Below are 23,986 nucleotides of genomic sequence, written 5' to 3' on the forward strand. Positions count from 1 at the left end.
GGTGGAACAGTATATGGGAAGGGTAACCTGAGTTTCATCAGGGGCAGATTCAGGCTGTGTAGAGTGCGAGGGGAATGTAGTGGTCTGGGTCAATGTACCAGCAGAATCATCGAGCAGTGGCTGGGCATCAGTGCACTTGTGTCGCCCCCAGGAGTACGGTCGCCACAGTGGCATTACCTTCCTCCTAGGGAGTGTGATGTCATGCTTGGGAGCAACGAAGGATCTGTCTAGCAGGTTAACTGATTGGGCGGCGTTATTCCCACGAGTCACGACTCTCCAAACAGCATCCATGAAGGCAAAGTGTTGGTTTTACGTGGGCAGTATGGTTGCAAAGCTGAACCTTAAAGGAATGTCCAGAAGGGCACCACCAGGAGTGGAGCCTGCGGCGTAATTTGACTCAACACGGGCAACCTCAACCAGCAACCGAAAAGATGCACCCATTGCAAGCTTAATTCCGTTAATGAACGAGACTCCGTCATGCCCCCGCGGTCCGCGTCCAGCTTACTAGAGGACACGCGAGGCTCTGGCACGCGAGATTGGCCAATAACTGGTGTGTCATGCCCTTACATGTCCGTGGCTGCATGTGCGCTACACTGAAAGGGCCAGCGTGTGTCGCTTACAGGTGCAGATAACCCGCTGAACACCGTTAGTGATGGAGATCTGGGATTACAATTATTACCCGCGAACGATGATTTCCCAGCAAGTGCAGGTCAACCGCAGTTCCGGAATTAGGCCTAACCGTCATTCCTGAAAAAATGAAAAACTTACGTGTGCAAACCACAGGTTCTGTAGCTTACTTAACAGCTCGCCAGCCGTTCTCAGGCCCAGTATGGATTACACGTGATTGCACAAAGGTGAGAAAGGGTACCGTATCACCGCATAACATGTATGGATAGCATAGTTTACACATTCAAAATATATGTCTATAGATCAGGAGGCAGGCTCAGATGGTGTCAGGCCCAGTATGGATTTGACAGTCCAGACTACACAGCGAAGGAGCAGGGAGAGGTAAAGACTGCAAATGCTGTGGCCCTGCCCAAGCAAGGGGGGCCCACTCGTGGGCGTTGGTACTGGCACTGGGCCCCTCTTAGTATGGTGGTGTGTCTGACGGCGGGTGTGCACCCCCACCATCAGAGACACTTGATTGCACTATGGGGGACCCTGTGCCAGTGCCTGCGCCCAAGAGTCGACCTTACCACCTGTCCAGGGCAATCGTGTGATTTCGTGCGCTAGGTGGTGATCCCGGCCTTGAGGGAGAGGCAGCAAAGTTAGGGAGGTTTACAAAGTGGCATATGTTGATGTTGGACATTCAGCTCATGCAAAAGGCGAAATTGGATAAGTCCCAGGAAGAGGAGGACCAAAGCAAGCCTTTTTTCTGTCAACCTATGTGTCATCAGGGGAAGGTGGGACAAAATCCTTGGAAACCCATGCATGGTTCATTTTAATGAAGGTTAGATCATCCACATTTTGGGTTGACAGACGGGTCCTTTTTTCTGTCAGGATTGATCCAGCAGCACTGAAGACTCATTCCGATAGCACACTTGCAGCTGGGCAAGCGAGCTCCTGTAACGCATATTGTGCCAATTCAGGCCAGATGTCCAGTTTAGCCGCCTAATAGTCAAAGGGGAATGACCTGTGAGGGAGAACATCGACATGGGAGGAAAAGTAGTTTGTAACCATAGTTGACAAGTGCTGTCTCCTGTCACTTTCCATCAATGCAGTATTACCAGTCGTGTGAGCGGGACTTGAAAAATCAGTCCACAACATGGTCATGAAACCCCTGTCTACAACGCCACTTCTGATGTGTGCACCACGAACACCTCTTCCAAGCTGCCCCTGGCCCCTACGGCTCGTGTGAGAACCATCACCGCTGCTGTGCGCTGGGAATGCCTCAACCAACCGGTTTACCAGAGTAGCTTGTTTGTTAGTCAATATTAGGTCAAGGTTCTCCTGTGGCATGATGTTTTGGAATTTGCCTTTATAGCGTGGATCCAGGATGCTGGCCAACCAGTAGTCGTCATCGTTCATCATTTTGGCAATGCGGGGGTCCCTTTTTAGGATCTGCAAGGCATAATCTGACATGTGGGCCAATGTTCCCGGTGTCAATGATGCAGTGCGACTGCTTGGTGGAGGAGCACTTTCTGGCAAATCCACATCCCTCCAGTCACGCACAAACCCTGTACCAGACCTTGCCACGCCAACATTTTCTCTGGACACACGAGAAGCATCCTCCTCCCCTAAATAATCATCCCCATCATCACCCTCCTCCTCCTCTTCCTCTTCTTCCTCCACCTCGTCCAGGAGAGGTCCCGGAGCAGACAATGGCTGACTGTCATCAAGGATTTCCTCCTCCTCTTCGTCAACCTCGGCTGCAGCCGCCTGCTCCTTAATGTGCGTCAAAGTTTGCATGAGCAGACGCATAAGTGGGATGCTCATGCTTATGATGGCGTCGTCTGCGCTTACCAGCCGTGTGCATTCCTCAAAGCACTGAAGGACTTTACAGAGGTCTTTCAGCTTTGACCACTGCACACCTGTCAACTCCATGTCTGCCCTCAAAGTGCCTGTCCGGGTGTCCTCCCACAAATGCATTACGGCCTGCCTCTGTTCGCACAGCCGCTCAACCATGTGCAGGGTGGAGTTCCACCTTGTTGCAACGTCGATAATTAGCCGGTGCTTGGGAAGGTGTAGCAATCGCTGCAGCTTCTGCATACGACTGGAGTGTACGGGCGACCGACGGATGTGCGAGCACAGTTTTCGAACCTTCTGGAGCAGGGCTGTTAACTCCGGATAATTATTGAGGAAGCACTGCACCACCAGGTTCAAGGTGTGAGCCAAGCAAGGTATATGTCTGAGTTTTGAAAGGTTTATGGCAGCCACAAAATTACGGCCGTTATCGCTAACTACCTTGCCTGCCTCAAGATGTAGACTGCCCAGCCATGACTCAGTTTGTTGCTGATAGTAGTCGGCCAGTACCTCCGCGGTGTGTCTGTTGCCCAAACACATCATCTTCAACACAGCCTGCTGACGCTTTCCACTAGCTGATCGATAGGGGGACACCTCGTGTGCAACACTGGCAGCTGCGGATGGAGTGCTGCTGCGACTGCGCTCTGGGGACAAGCTTTCGCTTCTAGAGGAGTAGGAGGAGGAGGGTCGAATGCCTACAGCCAACTGTTTCCTAGCCCGTGGGCTAGGCAGCACTGTCCCACCACCGCTGTCCCCTGTGGACCCTGCATCCACCACATTAACCCAGTGCGCAGTGATGGACACGTAACGGCCCTGGCCATGCCTACTGGACCATGCATCAGTTGTGAGGTGCACCTTTCCACTCACTGATTGCTTGAGTGCATGGACAATGCGGTCCTTCACATGAAGGTGGAGGGCTGGGATGGCTTTGCGAGAAAAGAAGTGGTGACTGGGTAGTTCATAGCGTGGTACTGCGTAGGCCATGAGTTCGCGGAAAGCTGCGCTTTCCACCAACCGATAGGGCATCATCTCTAACGAGATTAGTTTGGCAATGTGGGTGTTCAAACCCAGTGTACGCGGATGAGAGGATGAGTACTCTCTTGTCCTACTCATAGTCTCTGGCAGGGTGAGCTGGACTTGAGAGATGCCTATGGTGGAACTAGCGGTGGACAGGGCGGACTGAGAGAGGGTTGATGATGGTGATGGAGTTGGTGTTCTTTCTGATGGCCTAGACTCAGTCTTTCATTGATATAACATTGTGATTCCCTGACAGCTTTGGCCTTGCAACGACACCTCAACATTTGCTGCTGTGCTAACCGGTGGGCTTACAGTGGGGGAAACAATGTAGCGTTGCTGACTAGCTTCTTTGGGAGCATTTGCACATGTGGTACTTGAGGTTTGGTGTTCCGTCCACGCTTGCAAGTGCATGGTGGTTAAATGTCTAAGCATGCAACTCGTATTCAAATTTTTCAGATTTTTCCCTCGGCTAAAGGTCTTTGCGCACTTCTTACAGATAACCTTGGCCTGATCATTAGGATTTTGTTCAAAAAAGTGCCACACTGCACTCTTCCTACTATGGAAGACATTTTGCGTCCTTGCACGCTGTGCTATTTTGACCGTCTGGCTAAGCAGTCCAGCAACTTTTTGGCTTTTTGTAACCCGTTTTTGGACTTCTCCGTGCCTGCCAGATAACAGCTGTTGCGATGTCGATGCCTGCTGCGGATGCTCCTCCTCCTCTTCGGAGCTATTGGCAGCAGCACCCTCTTCCCCCAATGGATGCCAATCTGGGTCAACAACTGGGTCATCCATCACCTCCTCTTCAATGTCATGTGCACCTTCCTCTGTGTCACCGTGTATGGTGGTATAGTATGCGGGAAGGGGCACCTGAGTTTCATCAGGGTCAGAATCTGGCTCAGTACACTGCGAGGACAATGTCGTGCTCTGAGTGAATGTACCAGCAGAATCATCTATCAGTGGCTGGGCATCAGTGCACTCCATGTCAGATTCATCTTGGCCTGGGTAATTCACCATTTCACTTGATAACCCAGGCATGGTATGTGAAAAGAGCTCCATGGAGTAATCTGTTGTGTGGCCTGCCGCATCCTTCAATTTTGGTTGGGGTGAAGGACACAAAGAAAGGTGTGGTTCATGACCATGAGCCTCCAAAGACGACTCAGTGCCTTTATTTTTTAAAAGTTCTGAAGAGGAGGCGATAGAGCTGGAGGCCGAGTCAGCAATGTAGGCCAAAACTTGCTCCTGAAGCTCCGACTTTAAAAGCGGTTTACCTACTCCCAGAAAAGGGAGCCTTCGAGGCCTTGTGGAGCCAGACGATGATGCAGGCTCAACACCTCCTGCATTAGGTGTCATTTTGCTTTTGCCACTACCAGCAGATCCAACACCAACACCATCATTAACAGCTGGCAACCCCCGCCCACTAACACGGCCTCTTACACCACACTTCCTCATTTTTTTGAAAAATGTACCCACAATTCCACCAACAATATGGAACTGTAAAACAAGGTACAAGGTGTATATAGGACAGGGGAGAATTTAATTCTCCTACCACTTTTGGACACTGATGTATTGTGTCAGGCCCAGTGTATATCAAACCGCTGTATGACAGGCTGAATTTGGCAGGTGTGAAAAATGTTATATAGGACGGGAGAAATGGAATGTCCTTACACACTTCTGGACACTGATGTATTGTCGGCAGGATCGCCGCCGCTAATACGACACCTTCCGCGGCAGGCCTGCGTTTGAAGAACCTAGAAGGACTTGGACTATTCCTCTGTGGATTACAAGTGCCTGTGGATTACAAACACCTGTGGATTACAAATCGCTGACCTGTGGATTATAATTTGGAGACTGTGTTTCGGATCCTTGCTTGTCATCGGAGGATCTGGGGTGGTACGAAAGCCAGACAACGGGCGGAGAAGAGGAGCGACTGTGGGCCAGCGGGAGCGGCCGCTGAAGATATCGCCAGGGAGCCTCCCCGCGGGATCCCCCAGCCTGGAGGCTAGCCCTGTCGGATGGTGGGGTGAAGAACGGAGGCTGCGGGAGGAGCCGCGGGATGACGTGTCGGAGGCTGCAGTACTGGGGAAGGTGAGAGTTCCCCCGGCTCTGCCGGCGGCTCCGCAAGCAGCCCCCACCACCCGGCCGCACCGTGCGGCCTCCTGTGCTCCTGGAGGCTCGGCCGCGGAGGACTCGGCAGCCTCCGCCGGGCTTGTCGATGCCCCTGCTCCCGTCCCCGAACCACCACGCCTGGCGGCGCCATGTCCGGTGTCGCCGGTGTGGAACTGCCACATCCCCGAACCACCACGCTTGGCGGCGCCACGTCCGGTGTCGCCGGTGCGGAGCCAGCCCCCGGCCGACGCTGCTGCATTCCCCCTTTTCAGCAGCGGCCCCGTCCATGAAGCCTGCCGCTACTCTGTCCCCGTCTGCAACTCCGGTTGCGGCCTGCTCCGCGGCCGCCCCTGGTACGATTGCGGCACCGGCCGCAGCCTACCCAGCGGCATCCGCAGCCGCCTCTGCCTCGCTCATGGTTCCAGCTGTGACCTGCTCACCGATGTTCGCGGCCGCCTCTGCCGCATGCCATACCGCGGTTGCGGCCTGCCCATCAAGGTCCCCGACTGCTCCGGCCCTGCTCCGGATTGCGGCTTCGGCCGGGCCATCCGGCTCCGCCACCTCGGCGGAGCCATCTGCTAACCACGCTAGCAGGCCCCAGCTTCGCCGCTCCGCTTCTCATCGGTCCACGACCCCGGTCCCTCACCTGCGGTTGGAGCTGCAGGAGCTGGGGGCCGGACGGAGCGAAGCCACAACATCGACAGAGATGAGTGCGTCCACGCCGCCACCGGTGTTGGACTGCTGTTTCCCAAACAGAGAACTGGCGTGGAACGCGCGCCGTGGAACCACTTTCGGCCCCTTCTATCCCTTTTGACTCATCTCTCAGGGGGGAGATGACCCCGAGCCCTGGGCAAAAAGAACAGTCGGTGCTCAGGGACAGTCGAGATATCCCAGGAGCCCCACGGCTGTGGGGCCCCTTGCTACCGGCCACCAGGAGATGGCTTGGACTGTCGGGATTTCGCTGCACCGTTGTGCAGACCACGAGGACAGTGTTCGTCCAGGTTGAAAGAAAATGTTTTTTTATATGGCTAAGTTTGTTTTTCCTGACATAGCGGGGATGCGTAAAAGGGAGTACTAACGTTACTTTCCAGTGTATATCACACCGCTGTATGACAGGATGAATTTGGCAGGTGTGAAAAATGTTATATAGGACAGGGCAGGATTGGAATCTCCCTAGAGTGTAGGTCTGTAAGAACGGAACAACTCCTCGACTTATCCTTACAGAGTCACACCCTTAGCTTCACTGTGGCCGTGATAACAGCCGTTACACGGTACTGAGAGCAGCATGCACGTACACCGCTGTCCGGTGTATGTTAAATTGTCAAGCTCCGTTTTTTTTAGTATACGGACTGACACACGCTGTCTCTCTATAGTTTTGAATGTAATCAAACAGCAAATAGACTACACTGTTTGAAAAACAGACAAAACTATAAGGTGGAGGTCTGTAAGAACGGAACAACTCCTCGACTTATCCTTACAGAGTCACACCCTTAGCTTCACTGTGGCCGTGATAACAGCCGTTACAGAGTACTGAGAGAGCAGCGTACACCACTGTATGGTGTGAAAAAATGCACGCTCAGTATCTCACCAGGACAAAAAAAAAAGGATTGCTTTTAAAAAAGCAGTTTGCAAAGCAGTGTGAAACCAGCAATGCAGCCATCAGGTAGCCTTATAAGGCAGCCTAACAACCAACAGAGCTGATCCACCAAAATATAGCCTCCCCTTGCACTGCACAGTGACTGGTGTGTTGTACAGGCAAAATCGCTAGCAGCAGCAGCTGATTTTTTTTCTTCTTCCCTGCCTAACGCTCTCCCTACAGAATCAGCAGCAGCAGCATCTCTCCCTATACTGAGATCAGCAGAAGTAAGATGGCGGTCGGCGTGCACGCCCTTTTATACCCCCTGTGACGCCCCCCAAAGCAAGCCAATCACTTGCATGCCCTTCTCAAAGATGGTGGGGACCGCTGCCTATGTCATCACGAGGCCCACAGTGTCCGTTCTTCCTCATTGGCTGAAAAAGGGCACTGAAGCATCTTTTGAAACGCGACTTTGGCGCCAAAGTCGCCGACCTCGTGGCCGACCTCACGCTGAGGTCGGGTTTCGTTTCATGAAACCCGACTTTGGCGAAAGTCGGCGACTTTTGAATTTTTTCGACCCGTTTCGCTCAACTCTAATTTTCAGTTGTTTCACACTTTTTTGTTAATTACATTATTCAACATGTGTTAATTCATAGTTTTGATGCCTTCAGAGTGAATCTACAATTGTCATAGTCATGAAAATAAAACTCTTTGAATGAGGTGTGTCCAAACTTTTGGTCTATACTGTATGTACTGCTCAAAAAAATAAAGGGAACCGTGGACACTCTTACTGAGCAGACACATGGATGTTAGTGACCTTCCTATCATTTCTAACTGTTGTTTATTACATTTGCACAACAGCAGGAGAAATTGAATCACAATCAGTGTTGATTTCACAGAGGTGTGACTGACTTGGAGTTACATTTTATTGTTTGTGTTCCCTTTATTTTTTGAGCAGTATATAGATATATAGACTGTATATATCGTTTCATGAATATTTGAGGCCATGGATCCATTATATTTCCATTTTGCAAGCAGGCGAGAAAATCTCGCCGTACGGATGCCATACGGATGTCGCACGGATGCTTAGATGCAAGAAAATCGCATCCTCGCATTGCACACGGATGACATACGGATCACTGTTCAGGGAACATTTCTGCGATTCTTGTCCGTAGAAAATGGACCGTATTTTTATATGTTAAGTGTGACTCCAGCCTTATACAGATACTGAGAATTACACCCAGTATAGAGGACAGGAGAAGTGGGACTGTGCAATGTATTGTGAGATAGCGCTCATTGAAAGTGTTGGGGGACACTCACTTGGCAGCGGGATTAAGGCACACAGGAACTGTGTAATTGGTTTATTTGCACAGCATAACCCTGATAGGGAATCCAGGGACCCTCAGGGTCTTCTCATATATCATAGAAAGAATTCTAACATTACATATTAGCTTTCATTCTGTGTCATTCTGACCTTTGTAATTCTCATGATCCAAGCAGCTGACACTGAAGAGCTGCACCTAAGGCAGTATAGATTAAGGGTGACTAATGACGGTGGTAATATAATTAATCAGATAAAGCCCATAAGCCTCATTATAGTTAGACTGACTACATGGACATTCCGGGTCCACATGATCAACAGCTGTTTGCTTCACCTAGAATAGACTGTCACCTGATTGATAATGAAGTTTCACCTGTAATAAACAGTTTCGATGACAGCTGACATTCGCATAGCGGGATGTATGACATCATGTATACACCCCTCCAGCAGGGTATATAAGAGCTGGACCTGTGTTAATAATTTATGGTATTTGATACAGAACCACTCTATGTCAGTCCATCACTTGCTCAAGCACCCCAATCTGGCAACCATCCAGTATATCTGAGGGTCTGACTTGAAAGACCACCCTAACAAACTGCATACAGTATAGTCTATTTCATTACATCAACTGAAATCTTCCAGGAGCTCCGCTCCACACGCTGACCTCTTGTCAGTCCTGGCTTCCAGGGAAACTGCCTTAGGCTGCTTTCACACATCCGGCTTTGTGTCTCTGGCGCCGTGCGGCAAAAAGCCGTAGGGCCGGATCCGGAATGTGCCGAAGACACCGGATGCCTGTGTGGCCGGATACGGTGGCGCACACATTTATAAGAGCAGCGCAAGACTCAGAGTCTCCGCGCATGCGCTCTGAGAAAAACCGGTCCGGCGCTGTCTAAAAACGTTGCAGCGCACGTTTTTTGCAGACGCCGGACTGCTACTTTTTGCCGTATCCGGCAAAAACCGGCTGCGCCGCATACCCATCCGGCACGGTGCGGCGACAATACAACTCTATGGGACAAAACCAGATCCGGTACTGGATCTGGTTGTCCAAATTTCACCGCATCGTGCCGGATTCAAAAAGCTGGATGTGTGAAAGCAGCCTTACTGAGATCACTGAGCCGTACACTGACCTGCTCGACAAGCTCCAGCCCGTCAGTTCCAGAAGGACGGTAGTTTCCCCAACTCAGATAGCCATTACAGACTCTGCAGGCACATGTCCTCCTCTATGTGCTATCCAGGAAACCTGTCCTCTCCCAGGAGCTTCCAACACAGAGACCATGTGACCAAACAACAATCTTATTATATGAGACACACCCATTGATGGGAGGTAGGTGGTTACCCAGACCCACCCAGCTCTCCGGTTAACCTGCAAGCCCAGCCCACATAAACTAAGCAAGGCTCATGGAACTACAGGTTCCAGAACAACATTCCAGGCTTACAGCGCAGAGGACCTCCACCTCTGCAACACATACCGGCCATTCACAATAACACCGGCCACTGCCTCACAGTATATACAGAATAATACAGATGCTGAGAATTACACCCAGTATAGAGGACAGGAGAATTGGTACTGTGCAATGTATGTATATATATATATACAGAATAATACTGATAGGGTATTCAGAGCCCCCTCTAACACACACAGACCCCTATAAGATATTACTCTCATAGCTGGAATCACATTAAAACACTATTTGCTGATTCAAGATAATGTTTGCTCATAAGAGACTTTGGTTTGTTGGATGAGTTGTACATTTCACTGGGTCAATATGACCTGAGCTATATTATCCCTTATAATCTCTCTTCAGCACCATGTCACCGCTTAGCACTGTATCGATTGAGGAAGCTAATGGCAGGTAGTCATGTAATTAATCAGATAAAGACTATAAACTCAGTAGAGATAGAACTAATAATGGAACACCTGTTCTCTCATCTACCTTTAAGATGGAAAATCACCTGATGATAAAATATGCTTATCTGTGTAATGACCGGCTTACTAATGCATTTTAGGATATTTCACTATAATAAATTATTTCATAACAAATTCTGATATACGCAGACCATAGAGATAATAATAATAATAATAAATTTTATTTTTATAGCGCCGACATATTCCGCAGCACTTTACATTTCAGAGGGGATTTGTACAGACAATAGACATTACAGCATAACAATAATCACATAGATCATAACAAATACCAAGAGGAATGAGGGCCCTGCTCACAAGCTTACAGTCTATGAGGAAAGAGGTAGACTCGAAAGGTGGGTGGTAACAGTTGCCCTGATTGTATGGACCAGCCATAATGTTAAGTGTGTAACAGTATGGACACAGACTGCTAATGGATGCATAAAGCATGTGGGAACATGATGCGGGAAATCTGGTTATGGTAAAACTTTTGGCTCTGCCACACAGGGATAGATTAGGTTAATGTGTTGAGGCGATAGGCCAGTCTGAATAAATGCGTTTTCAGGGCACGCTTAAAATTGTGGGGATTGGGGACTAATCGTATTGACCTGGGAAGTGCATTCCAAAGAATTGGCGCAGCACGTGTAAAGTCTTGGAGACGGGAGTGGGAGGTTCTGACTATTGAGGATGCTAACCTCAGGTCATCAGCAGAACGGAGGGTGCGGGTAGGGTGGTATACTGAAACAAGGGAGGAGATGTAGGGTGGTGCTGAGCCATGGAGGGCTTTGTGGGTGAGGGTAATAAGTTTATACTGAATTCTGGAGTGGATGGGTAGCCAGTGTAATGACTGGCACAAGGTAGAGGCATCGGTGTAACGATTGGTGAGGAATATGATCCTGGCTGCAGCATTCAAGACAGATTGGAGAGGGGAGAGTTTGGTAAGAGGGAGACCGATTAGAAGAGAGTTACAATAGTCGAGATGAGAATGAATAAGAGAAACAGTAAGAGTTTTTGCAGAGTCAAAAGTAAGAAAAGGTCGAATTCTAGAAATGTTTTTGAGGTGCAGATGACAAGAGCGAGCCAGTGATCGAATGTGGGGGGCAAAGGAAAGCTCGGAATCAAGTATGACCCCAAGACAGCGGGCCTGTTGCTGGGGAGTAATAGTGGAACCACACACAGAAATAGCAATGTCGGGTATAGGTACATTAGTAGAGGGAGGAACCACCAGGAGTTCAGTCTTTGACAGGTTCAGTTTCAGATATAGTGAGGACATGATGTTAGACACAGCGTTTAGACAATCGCCGGTGTTTTCTAGAAAGGCTGTCGTGATGTCAGGAGAAGAAGCGTATAATTGGGTGTCATCAGCATAGAGATGGTACTGGAACCCAAATCTACTGATTGACCAATAGGGGCAGTGTACAAGGAGAAGAGGAGGGGGCCTAGAACCGATCCTTGGGGGACCCCAACAGTAAGGGGAATGTGAGAGGAGGAGAAACCGGCAAAAGATACAGTAAAGGAGCGGTCAGAGAGATAGGAGGAGAACCAGGAGAGAACGGTGTCCTTGAGGCCAATAGAGATGACATAATGTGTGCGCCCCTGCACCCAGTATACAGGAGGGGAAAAGTGCTACTGTGCAATGTATTTATACATAATATGAGAATTATACCTGATATACAGGACAGGGGAAGTAGTACTGGGCAGTGTATATATGCAGAAGAATACAGGTATTGGGAATTACACCCAGTATACGGGTCAGGAGAAGTAATAGTGTGCAGTGTATGTATACAGGATGATACAGATATTGATATTTATTCTCAGTATTCGGGTGAGGAGAATTGCTTCTATGCAGTGTACTGATGTGGAAACCTGTATGGAAAGGTTTAGGAGAAACTCAAAAGGTCTCACACGTTTGCCAGTTTTGATCAAATCAGGAAGATGATCGATCAGAGACAAGAGCCCACAAGCAGGCTTACTTGGTGTACTGCCTTGTCTGATCTCAGAAGCCAAATCACAAGTTTTTATTACAATGACAGAGATAAGAAAGCATAGGAATGGCTTTAAATTACCTAAGAGAGAAGATATTTTAATTGAGGAAAGAAGGCATTTTAATTGGAAAAATAAAAAGTCATAAATTGTTTCCTGCAGAAGTTTATTATGAATTCCGCAAAAGTCCTTGACTAGCTCTGCCCAATTAACTAGACTTTCAAAAACAAAAAAAAGTAACACACACACCTGTATATCAGATACAACACCCTGTGTTATTGCTTTTATGAATAACGCTTATAAAGCTAATATTAAAATACAAAATTAATAGATATATTGGTACCGTATTTTTTGGATTATAAGACGCATTCCCCCCCGCCCATTATGGGGGGTGCGTCTTATGATGTGTATATACCTTACCGATACCGTTGCTGCAGGCCGCAGGCTAGGATGAAGGGGTGCCCGGCCTTGCTGCGGAGGTCTCCGGTGGAGATGCAGGGGTCTCCGATGCAGCTGCGTGGGTCTCCGGTGCTGCCCGGGCTCTGCCGACATTTTGTGAAATTCCAGAGCCCCAGCAGTTCCATGGATTCCTGTGCGGTGAACTCTGGGAAATGGTCGTGGGGAGGGCGCATGCGCAGATGGAGATCTTGGCACCAAGATCTCGGGAGATGAGACTTCAGCGCTGAGCTTTCATCTCCATTGTCACACGGGCTAATAAAGAATATGTATATGTAATTCGCAAAGATGAAGGCTGCACTCCAAAGTGCAATATGCAGTGGTTTAACGACTCATGGTGACAAGGCAATGTTTTGTTCCAAAAGTGGAACTTTCTAAAGCTGAGCAGTAAGTGCTAATCCAAAAGAGGGAAGCTCAAAAAACGTATAAAATTAAGAATAATTTATTAATATGTATAGATAAAATTTAAATACAAAAATACAATCAATTAAGATAAATACATGTAAGGGCTAGAGAACACAAAGCAGAGCAGTAGCTGAGCAGAATGAATTTATAAATAAACCATGATTATGGCAGGCTGAGCAAGTTTACACAATAATAAGTTAGTATTGTCCATATTCTTAAAGTAAATGTGCCCCCACCCTTGCATTCCCCCAGGCCATAAAGAGCAATCCAATGTTTTCCTTTAATTAACTCCAGGAACAAGCCCTTCAAATCTGTCCCCAGCAATTATCACAAGGGTGTGAACTCTTGTGCACCTACAGCCAGCTGGCTCCCTTTGTTCATTCAGGCTGACATCGTGGCACAACAGATCCCATGCTAACCAGTGCAAGGCTATGAGATATTGAATCTGAAAAATGACCTATAATATCAGAATGCCATATATCTGAGCCTAGTTGAGCACATTATTGGAATCTGCATTCTTTCCCCCACAAGACCATAACATCCAGCCACCCCTAGCGCTCTGCGTTATTGAGTTACAAAGCATAGCTACCAGGAATTAGATACAGTATCCGTATTTAGTCTCTAAGCACAGATAAAATCCAGCAGAAACCAGTGGCGCCAGTGCCGGCTTACTTAGAGCTTCGGGCGGAAAGTTATGGACTTTCAAGCTTCTGGCCTGGAAAATCATACTCTCAGATATGTGAGAAGGGAGGCAGCCCAGCCCAGGGGTGGGCGCAGAGTGTGGGAGGGAGGAGCCTAGGAGATAGGAGGCAGTGCCTCAGTTTGAGCTCAGTTTTTCTACTGACAGGAGGACCATTACCTGGCGCTGCAAGGGAATCCTCCAACTAAGATGTGGACATGTGAACCATCAGTGCCTCCCTGCGGCCACATGCTACATAACATGGTAATTGTAGCCTATCTGTGCCCTACCCTTGTACTACACTCTTGACTGTATACTTGAATATTGTTCTGTGTGTGTATATACTGTATATATAAAATATAATTCTCCTTGAGAAAGCGCTATTAGGAAGCGCGAAACGCGCGTCGGAGCTTTTCACTACCATCTGGGGACTTGTGCACCATCGGTAAGCGCCTGCCTCTTGGTCTTTTTTGCCATTATGGCACAGCGTTACACTATTGAATGCGCTATACTGTTTCTGTGTACCATTAGGTAGGCGCTTGCCGCCTGGTCATCTTGCCATTAGGGCACAGCATTATATTGCTGAATGTGCAATACTGTTTTCAATTTTGAGCGGTTTTTTGAGCCCTTGTGCGGATTCTTCCGCCACTATAGACCTATTATGGTCCTGATAGAATGTTATAGAAACAGCGGTATTGTACCTAGGGGCCCTTCCTCTTAAATGGCTTTAGCATGATGGTGCTTTTTTGATCATTCCCACCTGTACATCTTTCCTGGTTTCTGACGTCATATATTATGTGCAATCATGTTGATCATTGTATTTTCTACGTGTTTTTGTATCAATAAATTTGTAAGTTTTATACAATAATAAAATCCTTTTGGATTCAATCACTCCTTTTCTCTGACTATATATGTATCTATGGAGTGGAACCATATATTATGGCAGGCCAGTACTTTAGGAAACTGCCATTTATTTGTTTCAATGTATTGGGCTCTTTTGTTGTACTATGTATATAATATATACCTGTACCTATCTAGTGCGCCTTTTCAGCGATTAAATATAAAATTAATCTTGGACTGCTCTTTTATCTCGATTCACAAATCCCCACGTCTGCACCCTCAGTTGGTTATACTATACGCTACCCCAGAGTTGGTTTCTAACCCGATATAAGCTTGGTGTCGGACGGGGCTTTATATCGAATGGGGAACTGGTGGCAACATACCATACTGTGTTAGTATTTACAACAGGAGCTCTGCTCTGGGAACCAGACACCAGAGCCAGAATTCATTTACTCAGAGGCAGAGAAGTACACTTCCAGGACAAGAGGTTCCTCTTTTCAAAGCACTGATTGCAGACATTTTGGGGCCAGTAATAAACATTGGCGTCTGCGTCGATCCAATATTTTTGAGAAATTTTCGATGTTGCAGCAAAGGGACAAACGTAATGCATATACTCACATCACTGTAAGGCCATTCTAGCCCCTCCAACTTAATATTTGTCCCATGGATGGTGCTGTCCATGCCTGAGACCTTGAGGGGCGGAGATATCCTGAAAGTTGGGGATCTCAATCTTTTAAAAGACCTAGCACATCCCACAACCAGCCTCCATACGAGCTCACCAAGGAAAGGTATCTTGCCATAACAAAATTAGCGTTTGGGTTTCTGTCATTGTTCATTCTAGAAGACATGGTTCGCTGTGAGAGTTCCATTTTACAAATCAGAGTGCTTCTATCCATAAAGATAAGAGCCATTCCTGCAACATCAGGGTTAGTAGTTCTTTCCTTATTCTTTTTTATTTTATGTAATTGTATATAACGTATTGTTTTGTTCACATTTTGTATCTTTGTATATTTTTTTATAAACATTGCCTATCTACTTATTAAAAATATAACATTTAATAGCTCTGTTCCTCTTGCTCTGTAAACGGCATGTCATGATCCATGCTGGATTGTGACAGATAAAAGCACTTGTAACCTTTTTTTTCTTTAAGCTGGTTGCTTAAAGTTAGTTTTGCCCCCGGTGGCCATTAGGGTCATTGCACAGTGGTGTCTTTTGTTCTAGTTTGCCCCCCGGTGGTGGCTAGCGTTATTACACGGGAATCACTAACAGGTGTGATTGCTCTGGCTTACCTATAAAGGAGTGTTATGTGCTCTCACTGTTGGTGATATTGGTCATTTCCAACCATCCTTGGTGGAGGAAGGAGCTGAGAGGAGTTCCATGCAGCACAGTCAGAGTCCTGGTGTGGAAGGAACCACAGAGAGGAGTTCCTTGCAGCTCTGACAAAGCTTGGTGAAGTAGCAGCTATTCAGTAGGAAAGCTGTACTGAGGTGCTGGACTCTGTTGCTGGGAGCAATAGCAACAGAGCAAAGCTAAGTGGTGTTATCCCTGTTTGTGCCTTTCCTTTTGTGTGTTTCAGTGCAGTGATGGGATTAGTTTCTGCACCGTCCATTTTACTAGAAAGGGATTGGTGCAGGGCAAGCTGGGGTTTTTAGGTATCCTGCTCATCGCAAGGTGTGGAACCTGCATAGGGAATGTCAGGAGTGTAGAGACACTGACTCAGGGGAGTGCAGGAGGTCTCCACGTCCCTGTTCCCTATTGCAGGGTCCTCCATTGTATCGGTTTCCCTGGTGTTCCCCTTATTCTGTAAATTCACCCTGCTGGAGGCGGTGTATCCAGATACACGTGTAATACTGAAATTCGCCTGCTGGAGGCGGTGTATCCAGCTGCACGTTACTTTGTTTAAATTCGCCCTGCTGGAGGCGGTGTATCCAGGGTCATGTGTGTCATATAAATTCGCCCTGCTGGAGGCGGTGTGTCCAGTCACACGTGACCATCACACCGCACCCTTGAAGCCATATGCTACCTGTATCGGCTGTTCAATTGGCCTGTATAAATGATTGGTGGTGACAGCCAGTAGTTCCTTTTGTTATTGTGGAGCTGCAGTGACCGCACAGGAGTATATAAATATATTCCATGAGCTGGAATCGGAGGTGTGTATACTATACACTCACTGTTCCCCAATAACCAGCCTAGGAGTGGATGCAGCCGCGGCCTCATCCATCGTTCATCAGTCAACTGAGTAATTGTCCTGATGATTGGTGGCAGCGGATTTTCTGCACTGCCTTATTGAATTGTTATTGGATTGCACTCATCCTATTTATATGGTCATGTGACCGAGCAATAACAGGCTGTGTCAACTCACAGGTATCAGGCACTGCAGTACACGAGTGCTGCAGTGCATGAGAGCAGCGATCAAAATGAAAAATATTCATGTCCCAGAGTGGGACTAAGGCCGGAGTCACACTACAGCGAGATACGGCCGAGTCTCGCAGGTTAAACCAAGCTCTGGCACCGGCACTCCAGAGCGGAGCGTGCAGCTCCATGTATTGCTGTGCGGCTGCACGCTCCGCTCCGGAGTGCCGGCGCCAGAGCTTGGTTTTAACCTGCGAGACTCGGCCGTATCTCGCTGTGTGTGATCCCGGCCTAAGTGAAAAAGTTAAAATGTAAAAAAAAAAAAAGCTGTCATGTTATTTAACCCCTTTACCCCCGAGGGTGGTTTGCATGTTAATGACCAGGCCAATTTTTACAATTCTGACCACTGTCCCTTTATGAGGTAATAACTCTGGAACGCTTCCATGGATCCCGGTGATTCTGGGAATGTTTTTTCTTGACAAATTTTACTTCATTATAAAGGTAAAATGTCTTTGATATAACTTGTGTTTAATTGTGAAAAAAACAGAAATTGGGGGGGGGCGTGCCCAGCATCCGATGAGGAAAGACGCAGGATAGAGAGCTCCTCAAAGGAAAACCAATTAGGCTGTGTGCACACGCTGCGGTTCCGCTGCGGTTTTGGCCCTGCGGAACTGCAGCAGTTCTGCAGACATGGTACAGTACCATGTAACCCTATGGGTTTTCAAAACCGCAGTGCTCACGCTGCGGTTTTTTCCGCGCGTTTTTTTTTTCCGCAGCATGTCAATTGTTTCTGCGGATTCTGCTGCGGCTTCACACCTTTAACATAGTAGAGGTATGAAACCGCAGGGCAAAACCGCAGCAAAACCGCAGGTCACTTTACCTGTGGTTTTACCTGCGGTTCCGTGGGAAAAACCCCGCAGGTGAATCTGCAGTGTGTGCACATAGCCTTACTCTCGAGTTTTATGTGACTTTTGCCTGATTTCTGTTCAGCTCCTGCCAGACTTGTGGCGTGGGAGGCCAGACCCCTGCATTGTGGGAGAGGAGTGGTGGCAGCGGAGCCGGTGCTGGAGGTCTGACCTGCGGCTGCTCTGCAGACAGAGGCATCCATTAGGAGCCTGGGAGCAGCGTGAGAGAAGGCAGGGTTAGGAGTCGGTTGGAGGAGGGTGCATTGGAGAGAGCCTGCTCCTGGGGACCATCGCGCTTACTGCCTAGGGACGGTGGAGTGGAGGTAAGAAGATATCCTCCCCGCTCCCCCACTCCGGTCACGCTTCACTGCATATAGCCTTTAACTCCGTACTCTCCCTGCTGAGCCCTGTGCTGGCAGACTGCTGGTTGGGAGCTGCTGTGGAATTGGGCACTAAGAGAAGAGAGCTGTGGTGGAACAGGGGAGGGAAAGCTGATATAGAACGGCCCCCGCCATTACCCCCTAGTACAGAGGACTTTTCCCGCCGAGAGCTGCGGCCGCCATTTTGGAGAACAGTGGATATAAAAAGGTATATTTACCTGCCTCAACGGGAACTGAAAGTTATGAAGGCACACTTACCAGCATATTATAGTTTGTTTTGCCATTAAATCTCTTGACATCAATCTCCAACAATTGTCAGCCTTTATTTATATATCATTTGGACCTCAGGGTGAATATTCTATGAAGATTACACACAGTAATCTCTGCTTAGCTTGTCAATACAAAGACTTGAGTGCCACCTAGTGTTGGAACTTGGAATAATACTCTGATCTATTTTTCTTCATTAATCATATTCCCCTTTGGTTATGTTTTTGGAGCTGAGAGCACGACCCTAACGCATTTTCAAATACATAGACGCTCTACTTGAGAGGGGCTTGCTGATGGAGGACCGATTCTAATGGAGTGACTACTCCACCTCCCCATGCCATTCTAAAATAGCAGCTGAAACAAACAACAGACACCTATGGGCAAATCCAGACGGGCTATTGAGCTTAACGCAGATTCAAATCAGGGGACCACTCTAAAAGACATGAAGTGTTACCTAAACCCAACCCCCCAGGCCAGAAATACCAGATCATCCTTATCACAGTATATATCTCGAGAGAGTTCCACTTCCAGAGAGTCAATCACCTCACACCGCTCTCCTGCAACAATGTCTGATGAACAGGACGGAGATAATGCAGCCAATGAAGAAATGAGTATTGCCGAATTAAGCAAGTTTATAAAAGCACTTCCCACTAAAAAAGACCTTGAAGATTAGAAAATGCTTATAAACAAGAAATCCACCATTTACAGAAGGAATTTACCACACGAATCGAGGATGTGGAGAAAAAACAGGAAGATATTTCCCAAGAACTACAGGCACATAGGGATATCATAATTGACCATACTCTCAGGATGGAGGATTTCTCATCGGGTCTGGAGGACTTAGAAAACCGCAATAGACGTAACAACATAAGTATCCGCGGCCTACCAGAGTCTATTGGCCCCGCCGAATTGGATCGCACAGCTCAGAGGATCTTCCTGGACATACTTGATGACAAAGATGGTGGACCTATTGAGTTTGACAGGATCCACAGGTCACTCGGACCTAAATCTACCTGAGATACGCATCCTAGAGACGTAATCTGTAGAGTTCAATATTACAGAATCAAGGAGACCATAATGACAGCTTCCAGGAAAAAGGGTTCCATCAGATACGAAGATCAACAAATCCTAATTTTGTCAGACCTGTCAAGACGCACACTGCAACTGCGGAGAGCCTTGAAGCCGTTGTTAGCAGAACTCAAGGAAAGAGACATTCCATGTAGATGGGGCTATCCCTTTCAATTAACGGCCTTCAAAGGAGGCAAAACTGCCTCTTTTCGACGGATTGGTGACCTGACAAATTTTCTGGGTGCCTTTGAACTCCCCATGATAGATCTCCCGGAGTGGCCTGTGGGCCCAACACTTCTAGGGGCACCACCCAGATGGCTAAAGGTTCAGCAGTCCAAAAAGAGAAGCAGCAGAGGAGATTCCTCTAATCCGACTTGAGGACTTCTCACGGTATTGTCATGTCCTGGGTTGCGACAAGCCTGAATACAATTGGAGTGTTCCCCAAATAGAAACACCGTCTGGATAAGAATATGTATACACTCTCGTGGATATATATACAAGTGTTTTGTTTTGCTTTGATTTGTCATATCTGTTTGAATGTTTTTGATATATGCAGATGTTCAGCGATAACTGAATGTTTTTTCTAGATTTCTTAGACTGGGGAGGGAGTCTCGGGTCTTTTCTGGGCTTCCTCTCTCCTGGTGGGGTATCTGGGTAGTGTTCTACCAGAACCAGCATCAGTGATGCACAAAAATTGGTGACTCTTCAGGTATTCCTTACTTTTCCCTCTTTTCTTATTCCGTACTCTCTTCACTCTAAATCCTTCACTTCTTACCTCTTGTTCCCTTTCCAACCCCTTACTTTACCCAATCTCTATACAGGTGTCATGGCCCCTCCCTCGAGCGGATATCTAATAATTGGAGACGTACGATTCCCATCAGATTATGGATAAAATTAAGTTTTGCTCCTTTAATGTGAAGGGGCTGAACATACCCGAGAAAAGGAGACAGGTCCTGACCACAAATAATAGGCCTAAGGTCTCAGTTTTAATGATTCAGGAGACCCACTTTAAAACTGGTGCTATACCCCAATGCGTTTCAAAACATTACCCCAAATGGTACCATAGTTCTAAACCATATTCTAAGTCCAAAGGAGTCTCAATAGCCTTTAATAAAACTTTCATGCCTGAGGTTCTAGACTCTGTAATAGACCCGGAAGGCAGATATATCTTCTTGTTAATATCATGCGCAACCCGCAAACTGGTTATAGCTAACGTATATTTCCCTAACCAAGGACAGCGGAAATTTGGAGCAGAATGCAAGAGACGCCTTGAGGACTTCGCTGCCTCCTCTCCTGTGATATTAGGGGGGGATTTTAACATCCCCATGAACCCCGCGGTGGACGTTTCCTCAGGTAGGACATCATACCCCTTGTCCTCTGTTAATCAAATTAAGAAACAGATGTGCAGCATGAGATTGGTGGACATTTGGAGGGTCCTCCACCCTGACACTAGAGACTATAGTTTCTTCTCACAAACTCACAACATTTACAGTAGAATAGATTATTTTTTTATATCACACAACTTGCTAGATCTGCCGGTGGAGGCGGATGTGGGGTCAATACTATGGTCAGATCATGCCCCAATATTTTTTTCCATCATATTACACTCAAATGCTAAATCGGGGTTCTCATGGCGCCTGAATGAGAATTTACTTCAAGACGCCTTGTGCAAATCAGAGGTGGAACGACCAATATCCAATTTTATAATTGATCATGGTGAAGATCCCACATCCCCTCCTATCAAGTGGGAAGCTTTAAAAAGTGTGAGGGGGGTATTTATCTCACATGGTGCTCGACTGAAAAAAGAGAGAATCGCAGAGTTATCCAGTCTATCAGATCAAATTTACAAACTAGAAAATAAACATAAACGTAATCTAGACCCCGCTACATTTGCACATCTATATCACCAGACAAAAAATGTTGGCTTTACTGGACCAGAAATCACGATGCTTTAGAGAACGGCTCAGGAACCGTTTCTATCAACTTGGAAATAAAAGCGGCAAGTTACTGGCCAGAGCTATACACTCGTGTGACTTAAATACTTATATACCCTTTATCAAAACAAGGGGGGGAAAGAAGGTACACAGTACCGGGGATATTCTTGTGGTCTTCAGTGACTATTATAAAACTTTATATAATATAGCTGGTCACTATAGGGATCTACCAGTACAGTCACTTCACAATAAAATTAACATGTACTTACAACAAAATAGTATTCCTCCCATATCAGAGGACAAATTGACAGACTTAGAAAAAGATTTCACATTGGAGGAGGTGTCTGAAACAATTAAAGAACTAAAACAGGGAAAGAGTCCTGGCCCGGATGGGTATACAGCTGGTTTTTATAAGTCATTCTCCGACTTGTTGAGCCCAATGCTCCTCGCAATGTGTAATTCTATTTCCTCGGGAGGATCCTTTCCTTCCCAGGCTTTGACCGCTCACATAACGGTCTTACCTAAGCCAGGCAAAGACCCTTCTTACTGGAGCAATTACCGGCCAATATCCTTAATAAATCTAGATATTAAAATTTACGCAAAAATTATCGCAAAAAGATTGGGACCCCTTCTTCCGAACATGATAAATCAAGATCAGGTGGGCTTTGTTCCAGGGCGGGAGGCGAGAGACAATACCATCCGGACTATATCATTGATAGATAGGGCGGAGAGGGAGGGGGACCCCATGTGTATCCTGTCGATTGATGCTGAGAAAGCCTTCGACAGGGTACACTGGAATTTCATGTATCAAGCTCTACAAGGAATTGGCTTGAAAGGAGTAATGCTCCAGAGGATCTCAGCTTTGTATACATGTCCTAGTGCACGAGTTAAGGTGAATCGTGCTCTCTCAGACGCATTCCCCATTAGGAACGGTACGAGGCAGGGATGTCCACTCTCCCCCCTTCTATATATATTAACAATGGAGTACCTTGCCACCGCATTACGAAATAACCCCTCAATCAAAGGAGTTAAATTGAGGTCAAAAGAACACAAATTGGCAGTTTTCGCGGATGATCTCTTGTATGTCACCTCCCGCACAATAAGCTTACCAAACATTATTTCAGAGCTACATGAATTTGACCTATTAAGTAATTTTAAAATTAACTCACATAAATCTGAGATTCTGAATCTATCATTACAACCCTCCGTGGTGGAAAAGTTGTGCAACTCCTTCCCCTTTAAATGGCGTTCTGACTCCACCTACTTGGGAATCAAAATAACACCTAGAGTGTCCAGGCTATATGACACCAATTTCAAGCCTGCCTTACATAAAGCATAATCGGACCTAGAAAAATGGCACAAACTCCCGTTATCATGGTTTGGTAGAGCCAATGTAATTAAAATGGACTTATTGTCACGCCTTCTTTATTATTTCCAAGCGATCCCCATTTATCTACCTGCCTTTTTTTCCCGCCTTAAAAAAGCAATTTCCCAGTTTGTGTGGTCCCATACACGGACTCGAATATCATACCACCTATTAAGTTGTCCTAAAAGAATGGGTGGAGTTGGCCTACCGGACTTTCTAACTTATAGCCGTGCATCATTGGGAACTTGTATTCTAGATTTATATCATAGCAGGGATAGTAAGAAATGGGTCAATTTGGAAAGTGATCTTAATGGTAGTGATCCTCAAATTATACTGTGGTCCACGGGGGGTGGGGGGAAGGGGGGAGCCACCTTGCCGTTCCTGACCAGGAACATGATCTTATTTACTAAACAGAGGCACAGGGCTCTTCAGACCTCAACATCTCCTGGGCCACTGACTCCTATTTATGATAACCCTAATTTCCCTGCTGGTTTTAATAGGAAATTTTATCTAGATAAGTGTAGGAGTTCACGTCCTATGGTTTATGATTTTGTGGATCGATCTGATATGAGGTCATTAGATGAGATATTTCAGGGCGGAGTACCACCCACAGGTGCCTGATTCTTTTATGAACAACTAAGAAGTTTTATAACTGCTATATCCAAACAAAATGATATCAGGAGACCTTTAACTCCCTTCGAGGAGCTCTGTGTCACGGGTGACCCTCCGGCCCACACGGTTTCCTTGCTGTACAATCTTTTTTAAAAAAAATCAGACTCCGACACATGACTTCCCATTATTTTTCTCAAAGTGGGAGCATGACTTGGGGAGATCCCTATCTCAAGAGGAGAGGGGCAGGGTGCTTCTATTTACATTTATAACGTTGTTACACTCGGTATCACAGGAGAGGAGCTATAAGATTTTAACAAGGTGGTACCGGTGTCCCTCTATGGTGCATTCTATGT

The 23,986-nt window shown here is 47.0% G+C and overlaps 1 protein-coding gene across 3 annotated transcripts in view; it reads right to left on the minus strand.

Moving 5' to 3' along the window:
* LOC141073035 (uncharacterized) overlaps window positions 1-23,986 on the minus strand; it is a 208,916-nt gene that overhangs the window by 90,328 nt on the left and 94,602 nt on the right. Inside the window, exon 1 of one of the 3 annotated variants that reach the window (XM_073560336.1) lies at window positions 9,611-9,748. The exons of 1 other annotated variant lie outside the window; for it this stretch is intronic. The gene's annotated coding sequence lies outside the window, so the exon portion shown is untranslated. Of the gene's footprint in view, window positions 1-9,610; window positions 9,749-23,986 lie in introns of those variants that run through there. One more of the 3 variants, XM_073560339.1, reaches the window with a different exon arrangement.

The sequence above is a fragment of the Dendrobates tinctorius genome, unplaced genomic scaffold (assembly GCF_039654945.1).
Source record: "Dendrobates tinctorius isolate UK_male_01 unplaced genomic scaffold, ASM3965494v1 ptg000295l, whole genome shotgun sequence".
Classification (NCBI taxonomy): Eukaryota; Metazoa; Chordata; class Amphibia; order Anura; family Dendrobatidae; genus Dendrobates; species Dendrobates tinctorius.